Source organism: Pleurodeles waltl, chromosome 8 (assembly GCF_031143425.1).
Source record: "Pleurodeles waltl isolate 20211129_DDA chromosome 8, aPleWal1.hap1.20221129, whole genome shotgun sequence".
Lineage (NCBI taxonomy): Eukaryota > Metazoa > Chordata > Amphibia > Caudata > Salamandridae > Pleurodeles > Pleurodeles waltl.
The window spans coordinates 263739936-263766382 of record NC_090447.1 but is presented as its reverse complement, the minus strand read 5'-3'; positions in this window follow the sequence as shown (position 1 = coordinate 263766382).

The following is a 26447-nucleotide window of genomic DNA, read 5'->3' as shown; positions in this document are numbered from 1 at the left end:
GTGTAGTAATTTTTCTTGCGATACGTCAATCCAACGACTGCCACGAACAGTCTTTGGCCAGCCCTGAGGCCAACCACCTATAAACACCCAACCTTCCACCGTGCACAGCTTTTTCCTGTGTGCAGTAGGGGTTGCCTGCAAGGGCTGGACTGTAGTCAGTGCCTGCAGCCATCCCCCCACCACCCAACCCGCTGCTGTGCACGGCCCTTTGCGTATGTACGGCAAAAGTTGTATTCTGCCTTTCTGGGTGTGATAATAGGTGTGAGAGGTTGTATTGGCAGTAAGAGCGGCTGTCAGAGTGTTGGCATGTGAGTGCATACATCAGTGTTTTAGTGTGTGCATCAGTATGTGCACGGGTCTGTGAGTGGGTGCATCTGGGTGTCAGTGGGTCTGTGATTGGGTGTGTGATGGTCTGAGTAGGTGTTTGAGTGGGTGCTTGAGAGTCTGGCTGGGGATGTTAGTGAGTGCATGAAGCTCTGAGAGGGTCTGCGAGTGGGTGTATGAGTGTCTGAGGAGTTGGTGCATAAGTGGGCGCATAAGTGTCTGAGTGTGTGTATGAGTGAAAGAATTGATTGAATGAGAGGCAGAAAGGGAGAGAGAAAGAGATATAACTTTTTAGCCTTTGATGTCTGATATACTTAGAATGAGTTATTTGTTTCCAATTTAATATATATATATATATATATATATATATATATATATATATATATATATATATATATATTTAAATATAATAATTTTTTTAAAAACTGAAATGAGTCCAGCTGGACTTGAACTCCCAAAGCTCAGTGTGAAGGTCCCCGTTGCGGCCCTTTGTGGGCTATCTGGGACTGCGAGGGAGCCTTCAAGGGCTCCCCGTGGACCCTATATATTTTTTAATTAATGTATTTATTTTTTTATTAAAATAAATAAATAAACCACCCTCCATGGGCTACCTGGCACTGCGGAGGAAGGCTTCCCTCACAGTGCTATTGCTTCAACAAGCAGGGAGCTGCTTGCTAAAGCATTCCATCTCTGTCCTCTGAAGGCATGCAGGGGACAGAGATGAAACTTCAGATTTTGACAGCAGGATCTGCTTACAGGTCCTACTGTCAAAACCAGAAGTACTTGCTGTGGCTTGCTATGTTGGCACCCAGGGACATAGTAGAAGCTGGCCCTGGGGGGGTGGTGGACCCCAGGACCATCAGTGTCTCCTTGAGTGTGACCAACAGCCTCCCTCAAACTAGGACATAGCCAAGGGGGTGGGTGGTCCCCAGGGCTTGTGGGTCACAAAGAGGCCTGTTTCTTTTTTTAAATATTTGCACGGGGGTCCCTGGGGCAGTGGAGATCCTGCAGCCCCCTCCTATTTTAAAAAGAAAGTCCTGGGGAGGTGGTGGTCCCCAGGGCATTGGAGGGGGGCTGTGGGCCCCCTCCATATTGATAAAGGAAAGCATCGGGGGAGGTGGTGGTCTCCAGGGCAATGGGGGCCACAGGCCCTCCACATATATTAAAAGGAAAGCCCTGGGGAGGTGGTAGTCCCCAGGGCAGTGAGGGTGTGCTGCGGGTCTCCGCATATTCATAAAGGAAAGCCCTGGTTGGTGGGGGGGCCTCATTCCCCACATATTTTAAAAGGAAAGCCCTGTGATGGTGGAGGTCCCGAGGGCAGTGGGGGTTAAAAAGAAAGCACGGGAGGTGGCATATTTTAAAAGAAAAGTCCTGGGGAGGTGGCGGTCCCCATGGGAGTGCGGGGGCTGGGACCCCACCATTTTTTTTTTAAAAGAAAGCCCCTCGGGATTTGTTGGTCCTCATGGTAGAGGGGAGCCACAGGCCCCCTGCATATTAAAAAAATCAAAGCTCTAAGGAGGTGGTGGACCCCAGAGGCATTGGGGGGGTCAGGAGGCTCCCACACTAATTATTTCATTGCCGTCAGGAGTTGGCCCACCCAGGGGCCTATAAAAAAACAACCGTGGGAGGATGGGCTCGTTTTTTTTTTTAAATGTTGCCACAATTTTTTTTTTGCTTTGGTGTTGTCCCTCAGGGACCCCAAACCCACAGGTGCTAAAGGGTTAGGGTGTCTCTACCCTGGACCCTTTACTTTTTGTTTTCTTTTAACTTTTTCGCTGGAACTTGGCTCAAGCCGAGTCCCAAGACGGCTGCCAACACTTCCTGGTTTAAAGTGTTGGTAGCCAATCGGAGCTGTATATTTCCCTGCACAAACTCATTTTTGTTTGCGAGTAATACGCGGCCAGAGATAAACAAATTTGAATTTCCCTATATTTCTAAAAAACTACTGAACAGATTCACACCAATTAATGAAAAGCACAATCTGAACACCAACAGCTAGCTTTCTCCAAAATTTGGTGTAATTCCATCAAGCGGTTCGGGCTGTAGACATGTTGACAGATCCTATGGGTATCAACATGGGAAACACAATGTTTTTTGAGCACTCATTTCCTTGGCCCCTACTTGAAGGATCATCCCGAAACTTTCCACCTAGAATCACCGGGCCACTTTTTTGGGAAAATTTTGTGAAGATTCATCAAACTATGCAAAGATATAGGCAAGTCAAAAAATGCTTTTTATATGAAGACATGGGCCCTCATTCCAAGTAAGGCAGTAACCTGACCCCCCATCCTGGTAGTGGTGTTTTGACTGCCGCCAAGGTGGCGGTGAAGATCGCAAGATCACAATGTGACGGTTTGGCCTGTGCCAAACCACCACTTGCCCATTCCTACCGCCGGGGCGGTTGGACCCGCCAGGCCGGAGATGAGCATCTCCGACCTGACGGGCCACCTAATACTGCTGGCCGTATCACGAGTCCCCTTTCTGCCAGGGATTTAGTGTCAGTACCACCGCCACAAAATCCCTGGTGGAAAGGCTAGCGGTGACATGAATTTGCATTCCTGTCACCGGTAGACAACTCTCCCACCCCCCCATCTACCCAAGAGCTCCCACCCCCTTCCCTTACAACATTCCCACACCCATCTCCCCGCTCGCAGTGGTGAACCCCACACCCCCAATCCCAATAGTGAACCCTCCACCCCCATCCCCATACTTACCCCCACCCCCACACACAAGCACACACCCACACACTGACACAAACTCACTCGCACTCACAAAACCCCCCCTCACACACACACTCACTACATTCACACCCCATTGACACGCATACACACTTCCTCCCCCACCCTTCCTTTTCTCTACATAAATGCATACACATATGCATCCCGTCCCAGCATTCACATTCACCCACACGCGCATCACTATCGCCACTTTTACACACAGACACACACACATGCAGGCACAAACACTCCCATCCCGCCCCCATTCATGACATGCATACACACACTCACACAAACCCATTCACACACTTTACCCCCTCCCCTTGCAGAGGATACCTACCTCGTCCGATGAGGAGCTCCTCACTAAGGGGACAGGACCCGGTGCTGCCACCACCGGCAGCGCCCCACCATCTGGACACTGCGAGGCCGTATTACAGGTTGTAATACGGGGGGCGGTGTCCTACTGGTGGGACGCGGCCGGTGGTGGAACCGCCCCTGCACCTTCGACCGCCAGCATGACTACTGGAGGATTTCCACCCAAATTGTGGTGGAAATCCTTCAGTACTCGTTATATGGTGGTCTTCTCGCACCTCTGACTTTGGCAGTCTTAGGAAAAGACCGCTGAAGTCGAAATGACCACCATGGGCCTAACTATAACTACCTACTGGTATTTACTCATATATATATATAGTTATATATATATATATATATATGTTCCAAAATCCCTCCTCAAAGAAAGGCAAGATGCACTCACGAAGTTGCAGTAAGTCAATTTTATTTTCATGCCAGCAAGTTTCAGGTCCTAAATCTTTTCATTTAAAACGGCAATCCTGACGCGTTTCGGTCCTCACGACCTTGTTCACAGGAATAAATATATATATGTTTTTTAACTGAACCTTTTTTAACTGAACTTCTATTATTTTTTTTATTTTTTTTTCTAACTAGAACATCCCTGAAACTTCATATATATACTGTATATGTATATGTACACATATATATATATTCATATATATAAATAAATATATACATATATCCATATACACATATACATATGTGTATATATCTATCTATATACATATATATATTTCAAAAGGTGGTGCGATGTTTTTCAACACCGAATGGCTGCACAATATCCAAGAGATTGTGAAAAGTAGATAGCGAAACAATTCAAAATTAGTTTTTGTGAAAATCATAGACTCTTTTTATTGGAGAAAAAATTCATAAAGGCAAATCTCAATATATGAAGCTCAAAAAAGCAATCAAAAAATTTAATAATTATAGAAATAATTCCAAAAAACAACAAGCACACGCTGTCCCAGCCAAATGTCAAAGTGTTTCGGCAAACGCCTTCAACTGGACATTGGCTGACATTTTTGCAAACAACTATTTACATCTTATAGTCCTTCTTTGGTTTCAGCGACATCAATGCGATGTTAGAGATCATGGCGGCCATATTGTAGCGTGGTTATCTTCAGTCTAAACTACTAAATAACATCCATATAATCAAATCAGGATCATGTTGTAGTGATTTTGTATGTCTACCATGGCTCAGTATATCACCCTATTCTGGAGACTATTAATTTCAACACAGATCCTTCTCATAAATAGGGAAAATATATTCTCAAAATAGATATTATAAATAATTTTCAACACCTATATAAGGAATATTTATATACAAATTAATAAATATTAATACCTTCATTAATATAAAAAATATGTTCTCAGATAAATATTATAAATAATTTCAACACATACATATGAAGTATTTATATATAGATTAATATAATATATATATTTACATATATATATATATATGTGTGTGCGTGTGTGTATATATATATATTTATATATATATATATATATGTACATATCTACTTACACATATATATAAGGTTGCAGGGGAGGTATAGTTAGGAAATAGAATTAAAAAAATAATAGAAGTTCAGTTAAAAAAATAAAGGTTACAGGGACGTTATAGTTAGGCTCACAATTTTAAATGTACAAAACCACAGAAATTCACCTGTTATTGTTAGGATAAAAAACAGGTGAATACCATAAATACCTCACAACTAGTGTGTCTACAGGAAACAGAGGAAGTAGGGAGTGTTAATGTTGAAGGCTTTGTCACTGGGTGTTTCGCCAGCAATGCCTTAAAATACTGGAAGGGCCAAGGGAGTCATGGCAGTATTATTCTCTACAACAGTGCCAATAATCAAAAGAAAACTTACACAAAATCATGTTTCTTTCAGTTTGTACTTCTTCAACTAAATGCTAAAGAGGACTTTGTACTCATAAATTACTATAACTATATGTTGAATGAAACAGGAAATAAGATAATCATAGACTCTGAGCCGGAAAACTTTGGCCCTGATTACAAGTTTGGCAGATGAGAACACCCGTCTGCCAAACTCCCAACAGGGTTGCCGTCACTGTGGTGGTGACCTCCCCGCCGGACCTATTATTTCTTTCCCCCTTGGCTGACAGGTGAAAACAAGGTTTCTACTGGTCAGCCCAGCGGGAAAGTGGAGGTGGCATTGTTGCCTGCAAGTAATAGAGCTGGCAGCAAAGCTGCAGCACCCAGGGGGCACCAGCCCCCTCGCAATGCGCACTGTCTGAACCAGCGCACCTGGCTGGCGGAGAACCAGGTTGTAATCAGCAGGGTGGCGTTGCGGCCAGTGCTGCCCTAGCTGATTGCAACCTGCAACCGCCTTCAGCCTGTCAGGATCTCTGATCCCAGTGGAGATGGTGGAAGGCTGACGGGTCTGTGCACCAACCTCGTAATGTGGTGGTCAGGCTACCACAACCACAGCGGTCCGACAGCCACCATGAGTGTGGCCGTCCAAGGACCACCACACTCTAAACTAGGTCCTTTACGAGAGGCTGCGAGGCTGATGGGTGAGAGATTTCAATGTTTCTGAGTGCCTGTTCACACCAAGGGAAGTTTGTGGTTAACACTGATGGTGTAGACATTGCCAGTTGCATTTCCTGCATGATTCATATGGAGAAGCCATTAACGAGCTATTTAAATGTAATCAAATATTTTTGGAACAAAATATTGAAGAAAACAAGGTTCCCCACCCAACGTACAAACTGATCACATCCTACTTTCATAAAATGTTATGGGGTTATTTAATTCATTTAGGGTTAAACAAGGCATTTTTTATAGACAACTTTCTTTTAATATTACTACTTAATATTAAATTCAAATGTACAGAAGGGCCAAAGCTAACAGCAGAAATTGAAACTTCGGTTCATAATGCATTAGCCTTAAATGGATGGGGCTAATTGAAACTGTCTTTTTAGAAAGGACTGTAAAAGAAAATGTAGAAGATTTTATCACCTGTACAGAATGGGACGCTGACCAATGTGAGCTATTAGTAGATTTCGGTAATATAACAGCAGCAATTGCTGATACTTTAAGAGTTACAAACAAGAATACAAATAAAACGTATACAGGGTGGTGTGATCACCATTGTACAAGGGATAACCAAAATCTGAGAAATCTTTGCAGTCAATGCCTAGAACTAAGGAAGAGATTAAAGTCCTAAAAGGCATACATAAAGAAATGCTGGGTAGGAGGACAAAACAATTGCCTAGGCTAATCTGGCCTTTCTGCAAAACAAATAAGATGCTGTTTCTTGGGGATGATTCAGCACCCATGTTCGAGGCACTATTCACCCTTGCGGACTGAGTTAGTCACTTTGGAGGGATCTGTAATCCCAAGAATGAAACAGTTGCACTGCTGCTAGAATCTAATCAATCATATGTATTGCCTTACCTAAAGCCAGTAAACTTGGCAGAAATGAGTACTGACATTGAAAAATGTACAGAAAGAAAAGCCCCTGGCATGATGGGTTTTCAGTGGATGTGTTTAAATCCTTTACACCACTCTGGGCATCTATACTGACACAAGTTGGCAATAAAGCAGCTTGTGAGCTCTTCCCTCCATCTTGTGCTGAGTTGCAATATGGTTTAAAGAGGACTATTGGGACAGTGGAACAATTTATATATTTCAACCTTTTAATCAAATATACAATAGCTAAGGAAGGTCACATCCAGCTTTATTTCATAGACCTGAGCTGTGCCTTCGATCTTGTTGACCATGCCAAGCTGTGGCAGACTCTGGAAAAAATGGATGCTCCTTTAGATATCATCTCTCACCTGTCCTGGCTTTATGATTCTCTGACAGCACGAGTGTAACAAGGTACTAACGGGGAATGTACATCTAGATTTAGGCTCACAAGAAGTATCAGACAAGAGTGTGTCATTGCCCCCTTTCTGTTCTCCCTTTATAGAAATGGAGTGGATTAGTTCCTCCAACAAGTAAATGCAGATGCCGTGAGAGTTGTTTAGCGGCAGAACCCTGTTCACCTATTTGCAGATAACTCAGTGGTGTTATGCAGGACCGCTAACAGTTTGCAACATCTTATAGATAACTTCCTGCATTTATGAAGGAGAAAGCCTTGACGTTAAATTTAATGAAAACATTTACAATGGTATGTGTGAATGGGAAACCAAAAAATATAACCCACTCTATTAGGGAAACTGAATTAATAGAAACACACAATTTTATGTATTGCCAGTAAAATAAGGAATAAAACTATGAAAGAATTGCTATGAATATGCAAGAGCAAACGCCTGTCAAGGGTAATATATGGGGCCACTTTATGTGGCATGCCAAACAGCACAGTATTGGAGACACATGAGAATCTCTTTCTGCAGAGATTTTCGGCAATGCCACAATACATTACAAGCAAAGAACTAGATGTATCCTATGAAGAGAACACAATAGAAATAAGCCCAATTATCACCTGGCATTGCATTTGGAGCAAGGCAGGTACAACGTGTACCAAGGAAATAATAGAAGACTCCTTATTTCTTGATGAGTACGCTAAAATACCCTGGCTAGCTCACTTTAGTAAACTATTAATGGAGGAAGATGAAACAGTCATGATAGAGGATCCTACCAGTATCCTGCAATATAGCAAGAAGGAACTGAGACTGATCCTTATAGGGAAAAGAGAAGCCATAAAAGAAAAGGAGAAATGTCCAAAAAGCACTGCACGTAGATATTGATCAAAATACATTGAACAAAGCATACCAGCAAAGAGGAGCTTTCAGAGTCCTACTGAGTGAGCTAAGGTTCCACTCACATGTTGGTCCCTCTAAGAACAGGATTTGATTGGGTCAAATTTGTGTGCTTCTACTAAAAAGACAACATGTAGTGCACTTTTTAGCTTCTGGCAAAGTTTAACCTTGATGCAGAAGGGCTGTGTTGCTTATGACGGCCGGTCAATGATCATGGCTATAGGCCTGATATGTTTATTATGAAATTTTATGCTAAAGGCACACAGCCTGATGTATTTATTGGAAAATGTATATGTCTAAGACAATAAGCATTTCGGTGTTAATGGTTTTTTCTGTATATTGAAGCCTACAGATACACATTTTGTTGCATGTAATTTCAAAGATACCGTAGTAGGCAAAAGTTTTCTCTTTGACAATCCCTGGGAGATTTCAATGTGATGGTTCTTGTTAAACCGTGTTGAGAGGACCTGCATATTGTTTTGTAAGCTATATTTGTCTACATAATAGTAATTTGTATAACTGTATGCCTGCTGATGGCCAGTTTATGTGCACTTAATTAGGCCATTGTTGGGTTATGTACAAAGCCTACCCACACAAGTGAGGTATCATTTTTATCGGGAGACGTGGGGGAACGCTGGGTGGAAGGAAATTTGTGGCTCCTCTCAGATTCCAGAACTTTCTGCCCCAGAAATGTGAGGAACATGTGTTTTTTTAGCCAAATTTTGAGGTTTGCAAAGGATTCTGGGTAACCGAACCTGGTCCGAGCCACACAAGTCACCCCTCCTTGGATTCCCCTAGGTCTCTAGTTTTCAGAAATGCACAGGTTTGGTAGGTTTCCCTAGGTGGCGGCTGAGCTAGAGGCCAAAATCTACAGGTATTCACTTTGCTAAAAACAGCTCTGTTTTCTGTGATGTGTCCAGGTTGTGTTTTGGGGCATATCCTGTCGCGGGCGCTAGGCCTACCCACACAAGTGAGGTATCATTTTTATCGGGAGACGTGGGGGAATGCTGGGTGGAAGGAAATTTGTCGCTCCTCTCAGATTCCAGAACTTTCTGCCACAGAAATGTGAGGAACATGTGTTTTTTTAGCCAAATTTTGAGGTTTGCAAAGGATTCTGGGTAACAGAACCTGGTCCGAGCCACACAAGTCACCCCTCCTTGGATTCCCCTAGGTCTCTAGTTTTCAGAAATGCACAGGTTTGGTAGGTTTCCCTAGGTGGCGGCTGAGCTAGAGGCCAAAATCTACAGGTAGTCACTTTGCTAAAAACAGCTCTGTTTTCTGTGATGTGTCCACGTTGTGTTTTGGGGCATATCCTGTCGCGGGCGCTAGGCCTACCCAAACAAGTGAGGTATCATTTTTATCGGGAGACTTGGGGGAACATAGAATAGCAAAACAAGTGTTATTGCCCCTTGTCTTTCTCTACATTTATTCCTTCCAAATATAGGGGTGTGTGTAAAAAAGACATCTATTTGAGAAATTCCATGTAATTCACGTGCTACTATGGTCACCCCGGAATTCAGAGATGTGCAAATAACCACTGCTCCTCAACACCTTATCTTGTGCCCTTTTTGGAAATGCAAAGGTTTTCTTGATAGCTATTTTTTACTCCTTATATTTCAGCAAATGAATTACTGTATACCCGGTATAGAATGAAAACGCACTGCAGAGTGCAGCTCATTTATTGGCTCTGGGTTCCTCGGGTTCTTGATGAACCTACAAACCCTATATATCCCCGCAACCAGAGGAGTCCAGCAGACGTAACGGTATATTGCTTTCGATAATCTGACATGGCAGGGAAAAGTTACAGAGTAAAAAGTAGAGAAAAATTGATGTTTTTTTCACCTCAATTTCAATATTTTTCTTTTTCAGCTGTTATTTTCTGTAGGAAACCCTTGTAGGATCTACACAAATGACCCCTTGCTGAATTCAGAATTTTGTCTACTTTTCAGAAATGTTTAGGTTTCTGGGATCCAGCATTGGTTTCATGACCATTCCTGTCACTGACTGGAAGGAGGCTGAAAGCACAAAAAATTGCACAAATGGGGTATGCCCCAGTAAAATGCCAAAATTGTGTTGAAAAATTGGGTTTTCGGATTCAAGTCTGCCTGTTCCTGAAAGCTGGGAAGCTGCTGAGTTTAGCACCGCAAACCCTTTGTTGATGCCATTTTCAGGGGAAAATCCACAAGCCTTCTTCTGCAGCCACTTTTTCCAATTTTTTTGACAAAAACAAAATTTTCCCTGTATTTTGGCCAATTTCTTGGCCTCTTTCAGGGAAACCCACAAAGTCTGGGTACCTCCAGAATCCCTAGGATGTTGGAAAAAAAGGACGCAAATTTGGCTTGGTTAGCTTATGTGGACAAAAAGTTATGCGGGCCTAAGCGCGAACTGCCCCAAATAGGCAAAAAAAGGCCTGGCACAGGAGGGGGAAAAGGCCTGGTAGCGAAGTGGTTAAAGGGCAAAGGCTTCATCGATTCTTTGGGAAAAAGTTATGCCAGATTTCATAGGTTTGATCTGTCTATTATGAAATGTTAGGACACATCAGTAGGCCTGACATACTATGGTGAAAAGACAATAGACTTTGAAAAGATGGATTGTTATTACTCTGTGCTAAACCCTACAGGCTGATACTTTTTTACATGCAATGTTAGAGATTACTGTAGTAGGTAAGGGTTTTGGTGTTAGTGATCTACTCAAATTGAGTTTAGGGATTTAAGATATGCACTACAAAAATCCTTATTAGTATATGTTAGGAGAGAAAGTAATTTTGCTTTCTCAACTGTAATTTACATTTGTACTTTTATGACTGTATGCCAACTCATTCCCTTCTGGAAAGGTTGCACTCAGTACAATGGGCTTGAGTTTGCTCTCATGACAACCCAATGCCAAAGGCAAAATGCCTGATTTTTTATTATGTAAAGTTACAATAACAGCAGTAGGCTTGACATTTTGATTCTGAAAAGCACATGTTAAAGTCAGTAGGCATTTAAAGTGCATTGTTATCACTCTGACTTAAAGCGTACAGCTAGTTCTTTTTATTGCATGAAGACACATAAACTGGGCTGGCTTTGTTAGGTTGACAATCATTTGATTGGTGTGCAGGAAACTGTTATGCCAGATGCCATAGGTCTGACCTGTTTATGTTAATATTGAGAAAGTCGATGTTGATGTGTGCTAGGATACATTCTGTTGATGTGTACAACGATACGTTCACATATAAAAATGAAATCACATCACCATTATCAAATTCACACGTCATGAACTCTACATCAACCCCGACTCAGAAATACATGGTTAGGCAAGCTCTGAGACTTAGACCTGAGGTTACTGACTGACAGGTCACAGGTGGGATGGCACGTAGCCAGCAGACAAGTGTGTGAAAAAGAAACTCAGATCAATCCCACACACAGGTGCAGTGACACCACAATGTTCTAAGGAAATTGGCAACCAGTAAGTGTAGAAGGCCAGCGGGGTGCAGGCATTCCCAAAACACCATAAAGTCAGATGCCATATGAAGTAAGGAACACTCAGCCAATCAGAACACAGCTTGCATAGTAACACGCAGTGATCACAGGCCCCTCATGCCGGACATCTGGATATGTTACCCACAGGCCCTCATTATGTCCACACAGGGTTGAGGCCCACATCCATTTCTTTTCTAAAAAGAAATGCTGAAATTGATTATGTCACCCAGACACCGTTTCTGTAAGTGTTCTCCCAGCCGTAGAGTTTAATTTAACCAACTGTTCCTGTTTTGCCAAACACCTCTTGTCTTTTGTTTTTTCAAGGTAAATTCACATTCGAGCAACATTTATTATGAATAGTTATTACACAGTCAGTAGGCCTGGCATATTTATGTGAAAAGCAAATGGTAAAACCAGAAGGCCTCTAACAGCGGATTGTTGTCATGTCATGTTACAGGTCATAGAAATTTATTTGGTTACATGTAATCTCACAGTGTACTATTGGCTGCAAGAGCTAAAGTGTTCATCACTCACTCTGATAAACCCTGGGATTAGCATTTCACTGCAATGATTCTTGTTAGGCCCTACTGAGAGGGACTGTATATTGTTTTGCAACTGTAATGTTTACATATTTGTAATTTTGTAAATGTATGCCTGTTAGTTGCCAGCTTCTGCACACTTCTGTAAGCCTGGGCTGTATAATGTGTCAAGCTATTGTTAAGGGTAGACAGCTTTTCAATTCACTGGGAAACATTCACTGGGAAACATTATGTCAGATTCCTTAGGTATGAGCTGCACATGAAGAAAAGTAATGACAAAGCAAGTAGGTCTTACTTATTTGGAATGATTATGTGTTAAAGTCAAACAGCTTTTAAGGGTGCATCGCTATTTTACTGTGCTAAAGCCTGTGGGCAGGCATTTTCATGCACAGAATCTCATAGATTACTGCAGTAGGAAAGAGTTTCATACTGGTGATGCATCTGAGCAATTCATGGGGATAGATGATTTGCACTATGCTAAGCCTTATTAGGTTTATTAGTGGGGATTTTATAATGTTTAGACAACTGTATTTTGTACATTTTTTCAGTATACCTGATGGTTGTCTTGTAGGAATATGTATAAACCAACGCAGTAGATCTGAACTGCTTATGTTGACAATCCAATTATAATGAAAAGTTAGGCCAAAGGAAGTAGGCCTGACATACTGTTTATGAAACACATTTGTTAAAGTCAATAGAAATTCAATAGATTCAAGGATAGATTGTTAATACTCTGTATTAAAACCTACAGATAAGTATGTTGTTATGTAGCATCTCACAGTTTACCACAATAGGCAAGTATTTTGTTGCTGGTTACCATCTCTGATTATCCATGGGTATAGGTTTGTATTTTTAGAATCTCTGTCATGCTCTCCTAGGAGAGATTGTACTTTCCTTTGCCAGCTGTAATTTTGTATACTATGTAGTTTTATAGCTGTGCATGATGGTGGTCTTGTGGGAAAGTTTATGCTTCGTATAGGAGACCTCAGTTGGTTATGGTGATAAGCCAAAGGTAACATCTACAGTTAAAAAAATATTTCTATTGCTATATTTCTGATCTGCTAATTAGGAAAAGTTGTGTTAAATGCATTAGGATTAACTTATTGAAAGGCATATGCTAAAATCAACAGGCAGTAACAGGTGGATTGTTATTTTGCTAAACTAACGCCTACAGATAGGTATTTTGTTACACAAAATGGCAGATTATCTTTGTAGGGAATTATTTTGGTATTGGTTACTGCGTATGCTAGACCTGTGGGGAAGGAGATTTGCACTGTAATAATTCTTTCTAGAAACTCTTCTTAGATGTATGCCAAGACAAATAATAATAAATATACGCACAGCCACCCCCCACACACAAACACACACACACAGCCTTTTCTGATCATGTGTGTGTACATCTACCTGAAAATGAGTATGCTTCAGTATAAGGGCTGGTTGGCCAGTACTTTATTTTTGGATCGTCTCCTCTTAAAGTTCCTCTTTCATTTCTTTGATTCTCCTCTTGTTATTTTAATGTTCCTTAAGATGATACTACATCTTTACAGGCAATGTTAATGAGTTGCTTGCTAGCTACAGATTTAATCTGCAATGCACTACATTTCACATGGCCACTTCCCCTAAATCAGGAGATCAATATGGAATATTGTTATTATTAGTGTCATTGTTTTACCATTCCAAGATGGCCAACCTATAGGTTCTAAATGTGGTGGCTATGCTGGAAATTTTAAAACAATGATAGTTTATGTACAACACCCTTACAATGACACCTGCTCCGACATTCAATTTTGATACTGCAAACATATGCCCACCATGTGAAGAAGGCAGAGTGTTTTATTTTTTCTACTTGCATTCTTTTAATTTACCTTGCACATATTACATGTGTTTTATTGCTGTTGTGTCACAGGATGAGTGGCATGATGAATCATTGAATTGATGAACAGATGCACAAGTGCAAAGATGAGTAGCAGAGTGCGTATATGATGACTTAGTGATTGTCTGCACCTATCCGTGACACAAAAATCACTTCCATTCATGAGCCCGACGTATTGGCATTGCCAATGCTTGCTTGCTTAATGTAGTTACTGCCCAGATCATAAGTAAGGCCCATAATATTAATGAAAAACAGATCTGTGCTCCACAAATATATATATGTGTGTGTGTATATATATATATATATATATATATATAAATATATATATACACATATATATGCATTCGTTTTGCCATTAATAGCAATGCTGTGTTTTATCCTTTAGTCTTGCTTTTTAATGTACATTGATAAATTGTATTTGTGTTATTGGGTCTCCTAAATAAAACATACATTGGATATGGTGAAATTTGTAACATGTGCTGCCATTTGTACACATAAAAACTTTAGGTGGTGTTACATTGATACTTCATTTCTCTTCTGACACTAGATGAATGAAAAGATCAAATAGTCGCTATTTAGATAGATTTAATTTTTCTTTTAATCTCATTTGGGATGCTAAGTACGAGCTGCTCGTGAATATAAAAAACATTGTTTCGAGCAATGATTTTAAAAGTGCCTTTAAGTGTTGAGGCAGCAGCAGATGTTGTCATGGCCTCAATATTGTAATGCCTGTGGGTGATGTTTGATAATCATCTCTGCATGTGGGTAGCACATGAAGCCACACATCTGCATTTCAGCATCATGGAACACAGACAAGGTAGTGTGAAGAGTTGGAGGCGCTGGGAGATGGATTTCCTTTCATGCATGGCAAAGAAACTCATCGCTTTTGGGCTAATAGCACGCATTAACAACACACAAAATAAAGGTTTGACGTCAACGTACTTCAGACACTTTAGGCTAACACTCTGTCATGGTTGGCACTGGTGATTATTAACTAGTCTGGCAGTATTGTGTGATTGATCATAGTGGCCGCTAAATCAACACCATACAGTGTTGCAATTACCAACCATGTTTTCATAACAATGAAAATTTTTATGTTGATTTCATTTTATCAAATATGGTTAGATTGTTGCTACATGTATAAGGCTTATGTAATAAATAATTGTATTTTATAAAAGATTAAACTTTGTTGTAACAGTATATCAATGTAGCCTTTCTGTAAAAATGCTGTGCCTTTACTGACAGTCTATTAAGCAACAGTTTCTACGATCACTGGAGCAGTTTTTTAGCCTACACTTATCCCTGTGGTAGGTTTTCAAATATAACCTTGATCTGCATTAGGAACTCTGAAGAGGAAGAATGAGTGTAGCAAAAACAGTGTAATTGTGAACCACTTGAAAAATATATGACGAGACAAAGTCCATGATGCATTGTACCACTGATGCGTCAAACCATTTTTTCATAAAACACTGTTAATTCCCCTGTCTTCTTCCTTTTGGCAATAGTTTGTGGGGAGCCTGGTATGAACGGGCCCCATTAACAGCAAATGTGGGATGCCCTTTGGTGTCCCTGAGATGGTGAGAACTTAATTGGTCAATTCGTTCATTGTGAGAAAATGCCCCTGTTATTACTGTTTTTTATATTCTGCAAACTGCTGTCCAGTGCCCAGTACTTGTTCTTTGGCCCTAAAACAAGGCAAAAATTGGTTAATCTTGGAATGGTGTGTTTAACTTTCCTATAAGGACATAATATGTGGTGTAGAAATAGACCAATGACATAGAAAGTTAGATGTCACCACTGGACTGCACCACTTCTTGTGACATCCACTAGTGTGACCAGGAAAACATGGCTTCAAGCCTGTCATTGTAGCCTGATTGCCACATCTTAAACCAGTAGCGAGACCTGTAAAAATAACCCTTTTTGCAGGTAAAAACCTCCATTTTAAATACTAGTAGGTTACCCCTTTGTAGGCCTTGTAGCCCACAAGACAGGATGCATGGTATTTTAGAACTTTAGAGAACTATAGTGACTATATCCTTACACTGAGCAGGTCCTAAAAGTAATTGTTGACCTGGCAGGCCTAGCTGTCCCATGTAAAAATCCTGAGTACTGATTAAAATACTACTACTGTATCTTAAGAATGGGACCAAATTAAAAACAAAAAAAATACAAAAACACTATTTGTAATAGTTAATAAATCTCCAATTCGATGGTGGACAGATTTTATTAACTATTAAAGAGATTAACCTTTTAAAAAGTTACCTTTTTCCTGTCTAAATTCATAGAGACTAATATACAATACCTGTAGAGCATCTCTCAGTCTGTATTTCGCCTTAATAAAGTGTGAATAAGGTGTGAAATTCCCCTCAGGATTTATACAACAAGTAAACCTGAATAAGCAGTATTGACACCTTTGAACTCAGCAAAAGGGTGTGGGTGTGCCAATCTGTTGGCACCATAATGATAAATTCTGTCTGACAAGTCTGTTTGAGCCACAGGTAAAACTTTGGCGTACATGAAACACGGCACACAGGTTCCCATGGCAATTCTTGTGAATCCCTTGTCTAGGACTGAGGGGCCCTGACTTTGTTTTACCTGACCTTTGTCTCCCAGTTTGACATTGGTACAGGGCCTGTTTCAAATTGGAGTTAGTTTTAGTTGTGGGTGGACACTGGTGATATCTATAGTTTGCTCCCCTATATATCCTCAGACTTCAGATCCCAAGCTGAGTGTGGCTGGAGACTTTTGTAACTGTAAATAGGCCACAACCTTCAAATATTTACTAAATTGTTCAGATAGGAACTAGGACTGTCTTAGGGGGGCCCACAGGCAGGTGAACCCTACAATGCTGGACCCTCAACTAGAACCTGTTACACTTAAATCTTTAACAAAATAATATCTACGGTTCAAACAACTGCCATATTGGTATACCCACTGTGGAATCCCTTCAATGCCAATAAAGATATGTATTACAATAACAGCACTCAAAATACAGGTTGTGTAATGAATCATTGCTAATTAACAATCTCACGGAAAGTACAATGAATACAAGACGAAGATACACGCTCACCCCATTGTGACATATGCTGATTGCCTCTGCATTGCCATGTACAAGATTATAGTGAAAATTACAATTAACCCAATTTACTCAAAGGTTAGAAGTACATTGATTAATATCACTGATAGCTTGCTATAAAACTAAATAATTGAATACACAAAAATTAGAGCATTTTACTAAATATTCAACCATTTCAGCATACCCAAGAAAACCATGTAGTATAAACCAAATCTACACTCACCTATTGGACAATAATCCTTCGCACGTAAGTAAGGTCAAAAAACACCGAAATCCCCAAAAAAAGCCATATAGGGTAGTTTTTCCCAGTAAATTATGAAGGAAAGTGTTAATTTTATTAAAGACACAGAGGCGAGTATTATGCTTACTTTTCTTGCTTTATTTCAAATAGCAGCCACAGTCAAGAAAAAACTTCAAATCCCAAAAGGCCAGAGCAGCACTCGGCCAATGGGAAAGGAAAGAACCAACAAAATTAACCAATCACTGTACGGTACAGCTAAGATATAACTAACTTGACTGCAAGTAGCCCTCTTTTCTTGTGCGAGAAGACTTATGAGTAAGTATTAAACATTAGAAAAATGCAACCAATTAATGAAATAGCCAAAACCATGGAAAAACTGTTTTGTATAAAGTCTATCCAGAGAAATCTGGGATAAGTGTATGGAAGCAGTCCTGGTGAGGATTCGCCTGAGGAAGAAGGGCTGGAATGTCGAGATGACGTGAGTGCGGCTTGGAGAGTTTGATCTTTTTCAATTGCCTGATAATGTAGCGGAAGATAAAACTGTTAGGGTGGGGAAGAAACATATTAAATATGATGTTGTGGTGGGATAATACTCGCCTCTGGGTCTTTAATAAAATTAACACTTTCCTTCATAATTTACTGGGAAAATCTACAGTTTATGTCAAGACTGGAGGCTCATATTATGTTTCTTCAAAGCATATCAATCAACACAAAAGAAACTGTATTAACTGGTTTACAATAGAAGGTGCGAAAAATTACATCATTAGACCAATCAGCCGATCTCAGAATGTCCTCTATTCGAGAGCCTGCCCAAAAAGCTTTGGAAGCCATGGCTCCCCCGAATGAGCACCAAATCTGGAAGTATTGATACCAACTAGGGACATTATCCATTTAATCCAACGGGCTGGAGTTGGAGAGGAAACTGACTTATGAGGTTTATTGAAGGAAATGAGGAGTTGGAATTTAGAGGACATTCTGAGATGGATAGTCAATTTCCTACACACAATTTTGGTTGATTAGGGAAATAGGGATAAGAAACGTGGAAATGTTTGTTTTGGTGCACCTGCTAATCTTAAATTGGATACCTGTGGGAGTGAAATGACGTGCAGAGATGTCTAAGGCTTTGACATCTGACAGTTGTTTAATGGAAATTAAACATAATAACATTGTCAATATGGCTGAAAGCATTTTAAGTGATAAAGAGGAGTTTTCAGGCCAGGAGAGGAATAATTGTAAAACAACACAGACATCCCATAATTCCCTATATTTAGGGATAGGCGGATTAGAAAACTTTACTCCTGTTAAAAGATGACAGATAAGTTGATGCTCTCCAACTGGTTTCCCGTTGATGTGAGGATGACTGAAAGATATCGCTGAACGACAAAGATTGATAGTTCTATTAGACTTATCTGAACTAGCTTGGGCTGCAAAGAAATTATCAATGAAGGAGATATCTGCGGAAAAAGGATGCCAATATTTTTACCCACGCCAGCTATGCCACATAGACCAGGGCAATTTCTATGCTTTTGTGATTCCAGGACTCTAAGATTTTGAGATGTATTGTAAAGCTTCTTTTTGAAATTCCTGTGTAAGATTGAGAGCTCCAGCCTTCCAGGCTGATAGGAGTAAAGAATTATTGAGGCTCAGGTTGTGTGGGCACCCCTCTGAGTTGAGAAGGAGATTGGGAAAAACTGGGAGAATAACCGGAAAGTCTACCGCAAGTTCCAGGAGAGGAGGATACCATACCTGAGATTGCCATAGGGGAACCACCAGGGTAAGTCTGGCCTTTTGACAACATACTTGACAAAGAACCCTGTTGATCATTAGGAATGAAGGAAATGTGTAGTTGATTGACTGAGATCAATCTTGTTGAAAAGCTAACGTTAGAGTATCTGGTCTCCAGCTGAAGATCTGAGGAAGATGAACATTTAAACGGGGTGCAAAGAGATCTATGTGTAGAGGTCCCCATGGTGAAGCAGGATATTGAAGATAGAAGGATGAAGTTTCCAGTTGCGGGAATCGAACAAACCAAATGAACAAGCAACAGCGCTGGCTTTGAAAGCAGGAAGCAAACAAGACAGTTTGGCTGACAGAATGGCAGAATGAGGCCTTCTGATAACCCGCATTAAGAGAACGCGGAGCTGCAAAGCGGGAGATGCCAACGGTAATGGGCGGGAGAGGGAAAAAAAGAGAGTGCTGTTGCGCATCGTGAGCAAAGCGAAAACCAAGAGAATAGGGAGAGAAGAAAGAAGAACTCAATGAGGATAAAAAATACACATATTAAAATTGAATTATAACATTTACCATAATAAGTGTAATAAAATTAGAGCACGTGGAAATATACTCATCTTGACTGGGAGCAGCAAGAAAAGAGGGCTATATTGATTGGTACATTTTGTTGATTCTTTTCATTCTCATCGGCCAAGTGCTGGACTAGCCCCTTGGGATTTGTAGTTTTTTCTTGACTGTGGCTGCTATTTGAAATAAAGCAAAAAAGGTAAGCATAATATGAGCCTCCAGTCTTGACATAAAATCAGCTGCTGGTTTTAACTGTGTGAAAATAACCACAAGTTCACTAATATATACTCCATATGTGATATAACTATATCTGACAACCACTACAATCTCCTATCTGTTTGAACGGTATTAAAGCATTTGTGCAATCATTCAGCCAGAGCGTGCTCCTTGTTCAAATCACCATTCAGCACAGGCACCATCTTGCCTCCTTTAAATAACACCAGCCATCAAGAAAGGACACTTATCTACTCTCCCAAAGCGGCCCCCATCTTAAAACTATACCCTCCCTCTATGCCTCAAAAACAATTCGTCCGGGGCGACTGATGACCCGAAGTATTAACCACTGGTAAATCCTAACAAGTCAATTCATGTTGGTTGTATTTAGTTCACCTGCCACCACAAAGCTCCATATATTTTTTCAGAATGTCATTAATACTTCAGTTTTCACTCAAACAAAATGGCCACCATCTTGGGAAGGGTAATCTCCCAATGTGGTCTGGAGCGACTACCTGGATATGTTTTGCCCACCAGTCGACCTATCTTCTTTGCTTCCACTTGAGATTGATTGGCCTATGTTCTTGTGGTGCAGGCAGGAGGGAAAATACAAGCTAAATGTGTCAAGGATGCTTTTAAACCTGGGAAGTTTAGAGCTCTTCTTTTTTATATGAAGAGTGGTGTTGTCATTGCTGTGCCCTATGAACCAATAACAATATCAATGTTGACGTGAACAAAGATCGAAAAACCCACAACAATTAACTTTGATTGTGGGAATGTTTGCCTCTGTTTAGCAGTGAGTGCACCAGGTACCAAAGTGGGACATATCCCTGGAGAAAAGTCAGAGCAGAACGAAGGAGTAGCAGCACAGCACCATGAATTAGTGAGCCTGTAAGAACAACCAGCCTGAAGAATTTTAGTTGGGGCCACTGCACATGGGAGGAACTAAGGGGCATATTTATACTCCGTTTGCGCCGGAATTGCGTCGTTTTTTTTGACGCAATTTCGACGCAAAACTAACTCCATATTTATACTTTGGCGTTAGACGCGTCTAGCGCCAAAGTCCATGGAGTTTGCGTCATTTTTTAGCGTGGACACCTACTTTGCGTTAATGAGATGCAAGGTAGGCGTTCACGTCTAAAAAATCGACTCCGAGGCATGTGCGTCGGATTTATACTCCCGGGCAAAATTCACGCCCGGGAGTGGGCGGGTCAAATAAAATGACGTACGGCCACTTTTGCGCCGTTTTTTAGCGTCTGCAAAAGGCAGGAGTTAAGGGACCTGTGGGCTCTGAAGGAGCCCAGAGGTGCCCTCCCATGCCCCCAGGGACACCCCCTGTCACCCTTGCCCACCCCAGGAGGACACCCAAGGCTGGAGGGACCCATCCCAGGGACATTAAGGTAAGTTCAGGTAAGTGTTTTATTTTTATTTTTTTTGTGGCATAGGGGGGTCTGATTTGTGCCCCCCTACATGCCACTATACCCAATGACCATGCCCAGGGGAGAGAAGTCCCCTGGGCATGGCCATTGGGCAAGGGGGCATGACTCCTGTCTTTGCTAAGACAGGAGTCATTTCTATGGGGGTTGGGAGTGAAAAAAAATGGCGCAAATCGGGTTGAGGTGAAAAAATTGCCTCAACCTGACTTGCCCCATTTCTTGACGCCCAAGCTCCATTTTCCCCTACGCCGGCGCTGCCTGGTGTATGTCGTTTTTTTTAACGCACACCAGACGGCGCCGGCGGCTAACGCCGGCTAACGTCATTCAATAAATACGGCGCCCGTATGGTGGTTCAGAATGGCGTTAGCCGGCGCAAATTTTTTTGACGCAAAACTGCGTTAGCGCAGTTTTGCGTCAAAAAGTATAAATATGGGCCTAAGTACCAAGACCTTTTCCACTGCAACCAGCACAACCCACAGCTCCTGCCTCTGCTGCTGAAGGGCAGTGCCAGCATTACCTCAAACCACACTTAAATGCATGTGGCATTATGAACTATTGCAGGCCACCTCAAGCTGTAAGGATGTTCTGAAAGTGTTAACTTTATAATTTTGAATACACTGAATTGGTAAACACTTGTGCTGTGTTTAAATTAAAGGCGGAAGAGCAGCTATCTGGCATAATCTCATCAACCAGTGTAGGTATTTAAAATTAAGTGCCAGTGCGAGCATCCGCAAAGAAGGGCACAAATTAAGTACTTACCTTGGTACCCGCAAATGAGTGCCGACAGTGTCCATCCGCAATCACTCTATACACATAATAAATTAATAATACTGAGCTTTACGATAAATGTGAATATCTTTGCTGACTAAATTCAAATACAAATGGAGATTCTCTTCACTGAGGGGGATACAAAATCTAAATAAATTACACGTAATTGAGCAAACAATGTGTTTTTCTAAAAATGCTTATAATGATTTTTTTTATTTCACTAGTCTTTGGAACACATTCTGAGTTAAATTATTTTGGGAGATAAATCGTGGAATATTTTCAGTGAAACCGATAAGAAATGTGCTTAAGCAGCTAACAAGATCTATTTATAAATGACTATGAAAAAAACACAAAGAACACTTCATTTCTAATTTAATTGAAAATATCCACTGAAAGCACCTTTTACACCATCCCTTCTATTTGCTGTTTGCAACGTATTTCTGATACATTTAAAATAGAACAATGCCTCTAATAACCTCTGTGCTTGATAAATTAATCGCAACCACACCCCATGGAAATGCCCGACGTATTCTGAAGGCCTCTTTTAGGCAGAACAAAATAGTTTGTTCGTGTGCTATTAAAAACCTGGTGATTAAGATCTTAACACCGGTTATAATTTGCAGTGTGTCAGACATATCTGTCAAGCTACAGGGCTAGATTTGACACTGCTGACATGAAATGAATGTCTAATGCAGTAAACATCAGAGCAAGTGGTAAACAGTAACAAAGAGAAATTATGCAGTCACCCCGTGCACAGAAATAAAAAGTAAGATTTATGAATATGATAATTTAGGAATTTGGTGTACTCTGAACGCATTGTAATTAGAACAAGATGACCTATTTCAGAAAAACTGCAAATTGGTAGCTAAATCGTAGGTAACATGTTCACTTTTAGTCTTAATATTTTATGAACTTTAAAAAAAAACATTTGAAGTCGAAATTCACGTTTTATTTTCTCCAACAGAGTTTTGCAGGAACAGGAAGTGAAAAATGTAGGTTAAAATGATGGTGGGCAAAAGCAGTGAAGTTGCCACATATGTGAGATATATTGGTTCCTATAAACCAGAGCGTTCGCTTATCAGTGATATTGATGTAAGTATTAAACATGCCGGATAGGTTGTTAAGCACAGTGCATTGGTTCATTCAAGTGGCATCCACGTGATATGTCGACTCATCTCTTGAGGGAGCACCTCATCAGTTATTAATAAGGAAGCTCCAGAACCGCTGTCCTACGAGCCCAGCAGTGATCAAAAGTTATACTGTCCTTCCTCCCTTCCCGCTGTACATGGGTTTCAATTGGCTCCTCTATCCTCAGTTGGCATAGGTTATCAGCCATCCTACAGCAGGTATCAGGCCCCAATGATACATTTCTAGAGTTATGTATTGAGATCCCTGATGTTGGCTTGCATCATACTCAAAATCCTCCACTCTCCGATTTTGTCAAACTCTCCAAAATTCAATCTAACATTAAATTAACCGGTCCATCCCATTTCGGAAATACCACAAATCATGTAAGTTTATGTACTCTAACCACTGACTGGAGGGGTGAAGTATTCTATTTGCCTTTGTAGTCTTCCACCTTTTTAATGAATATTTATAGCTGACGCTGTCTAACTACTCATGTGCACTTCATAGTCCATGTTAGAACTGGTCCTTTCTGTAAAGCCCCCCAGATTTTTTGCCTTCCTCTTCCTTCCTTTGCTGAATTCGTTTTTGTTGGCTTTTAGGGCTCTATGCACTTTTTATCTGTTAACCAGAGGTAAAGTGCTTCTGTTCTATCACTAAAACATTGTAAAATTGGCCTACACCTGATTGATACATTTTATGAACTTGTAAATCCCTAGCAGATGGTACTATTTGTAACCAACCAGGGACCGTAAATTGAATGCTACTAATGGGCTGCAGCACTCATTGTGCAACCCAATACAGTCACCTTTCAAAATATGTCGTAGCCCCGCTATTGCAGACTGAAGTACAGTTTTTAAATTTTCGACCTGACAAAATAAACCTTTTGCCAGGCCTAAATGTTCCTTTTAAGTACTTGTAAGTCACCCCTAAGGTATGCCCTAAAGAAGCATAGGGACTGTTGTCCCATCTCTCCCATTTACTAACACTGGGTTATCGTATTATATTTAATAAGTGATAACTTCAATTTGGGAACCAATCCAAAAATGCTTCTTCCACTCAAATGAGTTGTAATTTGAAACAATTGTTAATGGTAAAGTCAGATTTTACATTGCTATTCTGAAAATACTACTTCTAAAAAGGTGGCATTTTTCAGCCTAAACTAAATGTGGCTTTCTGCCAGTTTCCTAGCTCACATGACTGTGAATAGCTCTGTTCTTATGGGTTGTATATTGCTGCCAGATATTGAGACAAAAGAAGTCTAGGTGTAAGGGAAGAGGGTCTTCCTGACAGGACATCTGGGAAGGATATGTATCCTGCCCTGATTACACTTCAAAAGGGGCCCTGCGTGCAGCAAACACAAAGGAACTTGAAACCAGGCATGCCCACCATGCCGTTGTCACTGTAGATAGGTTAGAGCCAGGATCATGTGAAAGGGGAGAAATCATCAGAACTAGTTTGGGAGGGGGTTAAGTCAGGACAATTACCACACAAAGGCTGGCACCAGGTATACAAGTGGGACAATCAACACCTCACCTCTCATCAGAACACTCCTCGTCCTGTGGAGGATTCAGAAAAGTGATTGCCCTGCAATCTGAAGAAAGATTGGACCTCCTTTCCTTGAACCCATGCTACCCTGAGTGACTCAGAATGTTACCACTGGTCTCATCTTTGCCATTTGCAATTTCACACAGTTTAATTATGCTCACATGTTCTGCAAGTAAATGCCTCCATTTTGTGTATAACAAAATGGTGAGCATTCTGTTGCACTTATTGCATCCCCTTCCACAAAAATGCAGCAGGTGCAGTGAGTACTTAAGTATCGGGTGCTAGGAGTGCCCATTATCTTCCAGTAAAGTGTCCCAAGGGGACAAGGCAGTCACTAGTCAATGGGCTAGTAGGTCCCTGCTTACCTGGTGACACAGCTCTGGTGATGTGTGGCATCTGGCTTTCTCGAAATGCTTTGTGTATGCCACAAATAACACAGCTGAAGTGTTTCTCGAGTGTAAGGACCTTGATAGCCCACTCCCAAGTATGGCTACCATAGGCTGCATGTCCATGGAAAACTGCTTCTCAAACCTGTTTTCCTTTCCTTGGCCCAGGTTCCACTCTGTTTAGGGGAAACAAAAGACTTCCTGAGTGGTAGTCTTGTCACAGTGGCCTTTCAAAGGCCACATCACCTTTTATTCTTGCCTTTTTGACTGACACCTATGCAGCCCATCCTCGGTGAGGCAGTCACACTTACAGTGCAGCAGCAGCCTTTGTTCCTGGCTTGGGAGCCATCCACAGGTCTCTCAAGGCAAGCAGAAACCTGTCTCAGTGTGCCTCTGTAAAGTCACTGAACCAGCTAGGTCAAAGTGTGGCAACTTTCACAAAAGTGGCCAGCATTAAATTTGACATAAATGTTGAATGTGCCATTGAGTCATATTTAACATCCCCTTTAATATGATAGCTTAATTAGCATTGTGAGGTAGCCTCTTCAGGAGTTAAATGCATTGGAGTGCCAACTGTAAACCCTACAATTATTTTCTAAAGCTACATAACTGTCCTCAGCAAACAGTGGAACTTTAGAGTTTTGCTGCATAGACATATAAAAAAATGTATCTCTATCTTAACAACATACTGATCCTTGCCATAGGGCTTCCTTGACCTACCTTGAAGGAGACTGATATGTATAGTTAAGGGTCTAGAGCACTTCGACATTAGGGGTAATGTCAAAGCCAAGAGTGCAGTGCATGCACAGCCTCTTCAGTCTGAAATGGCAGCTGAAAGTTGTGTTTTCACTTTGGCACGCACAGAGTAGCACAACCAGTGCTGCAGCTCTTGTGTGGAGAGCCAGCCTAACATGCTCTGGGTACCATATACTAGGGACGTATAAATAAGTCAACACATGCCAATTGGGGGCACCTTACCACCACTTACACTTACCATTTTGAAAAGGAAAGAACACTGTCACTGAGGTCTAGACAGTAGGCCTCAGTACACTCTCAAAGTCGAAAACAGCAGCTGATAGTCCAAAATGGGGCAAAAGGTTTGGGTAAACTTTCAAAAAGCCTGTTTTCTTACAGATTCCATCAAGTTATACCCCCAAAGCCCACCCGTGTACCAGTAGCCTACGTAGAACAAGTATCTAGTGTACTCATTAAAGTTTGGTTAAACTTTCAAAAATTCCGTCATGTTATATCCCCATAGCCCACCTGTGGACCATTAGCCTACGTAGAACAAGTATCTAGTGTACTCTTGAATGCATGCAAAATATTGCAGAAATGTAGGTGTTTCAAGTGACTG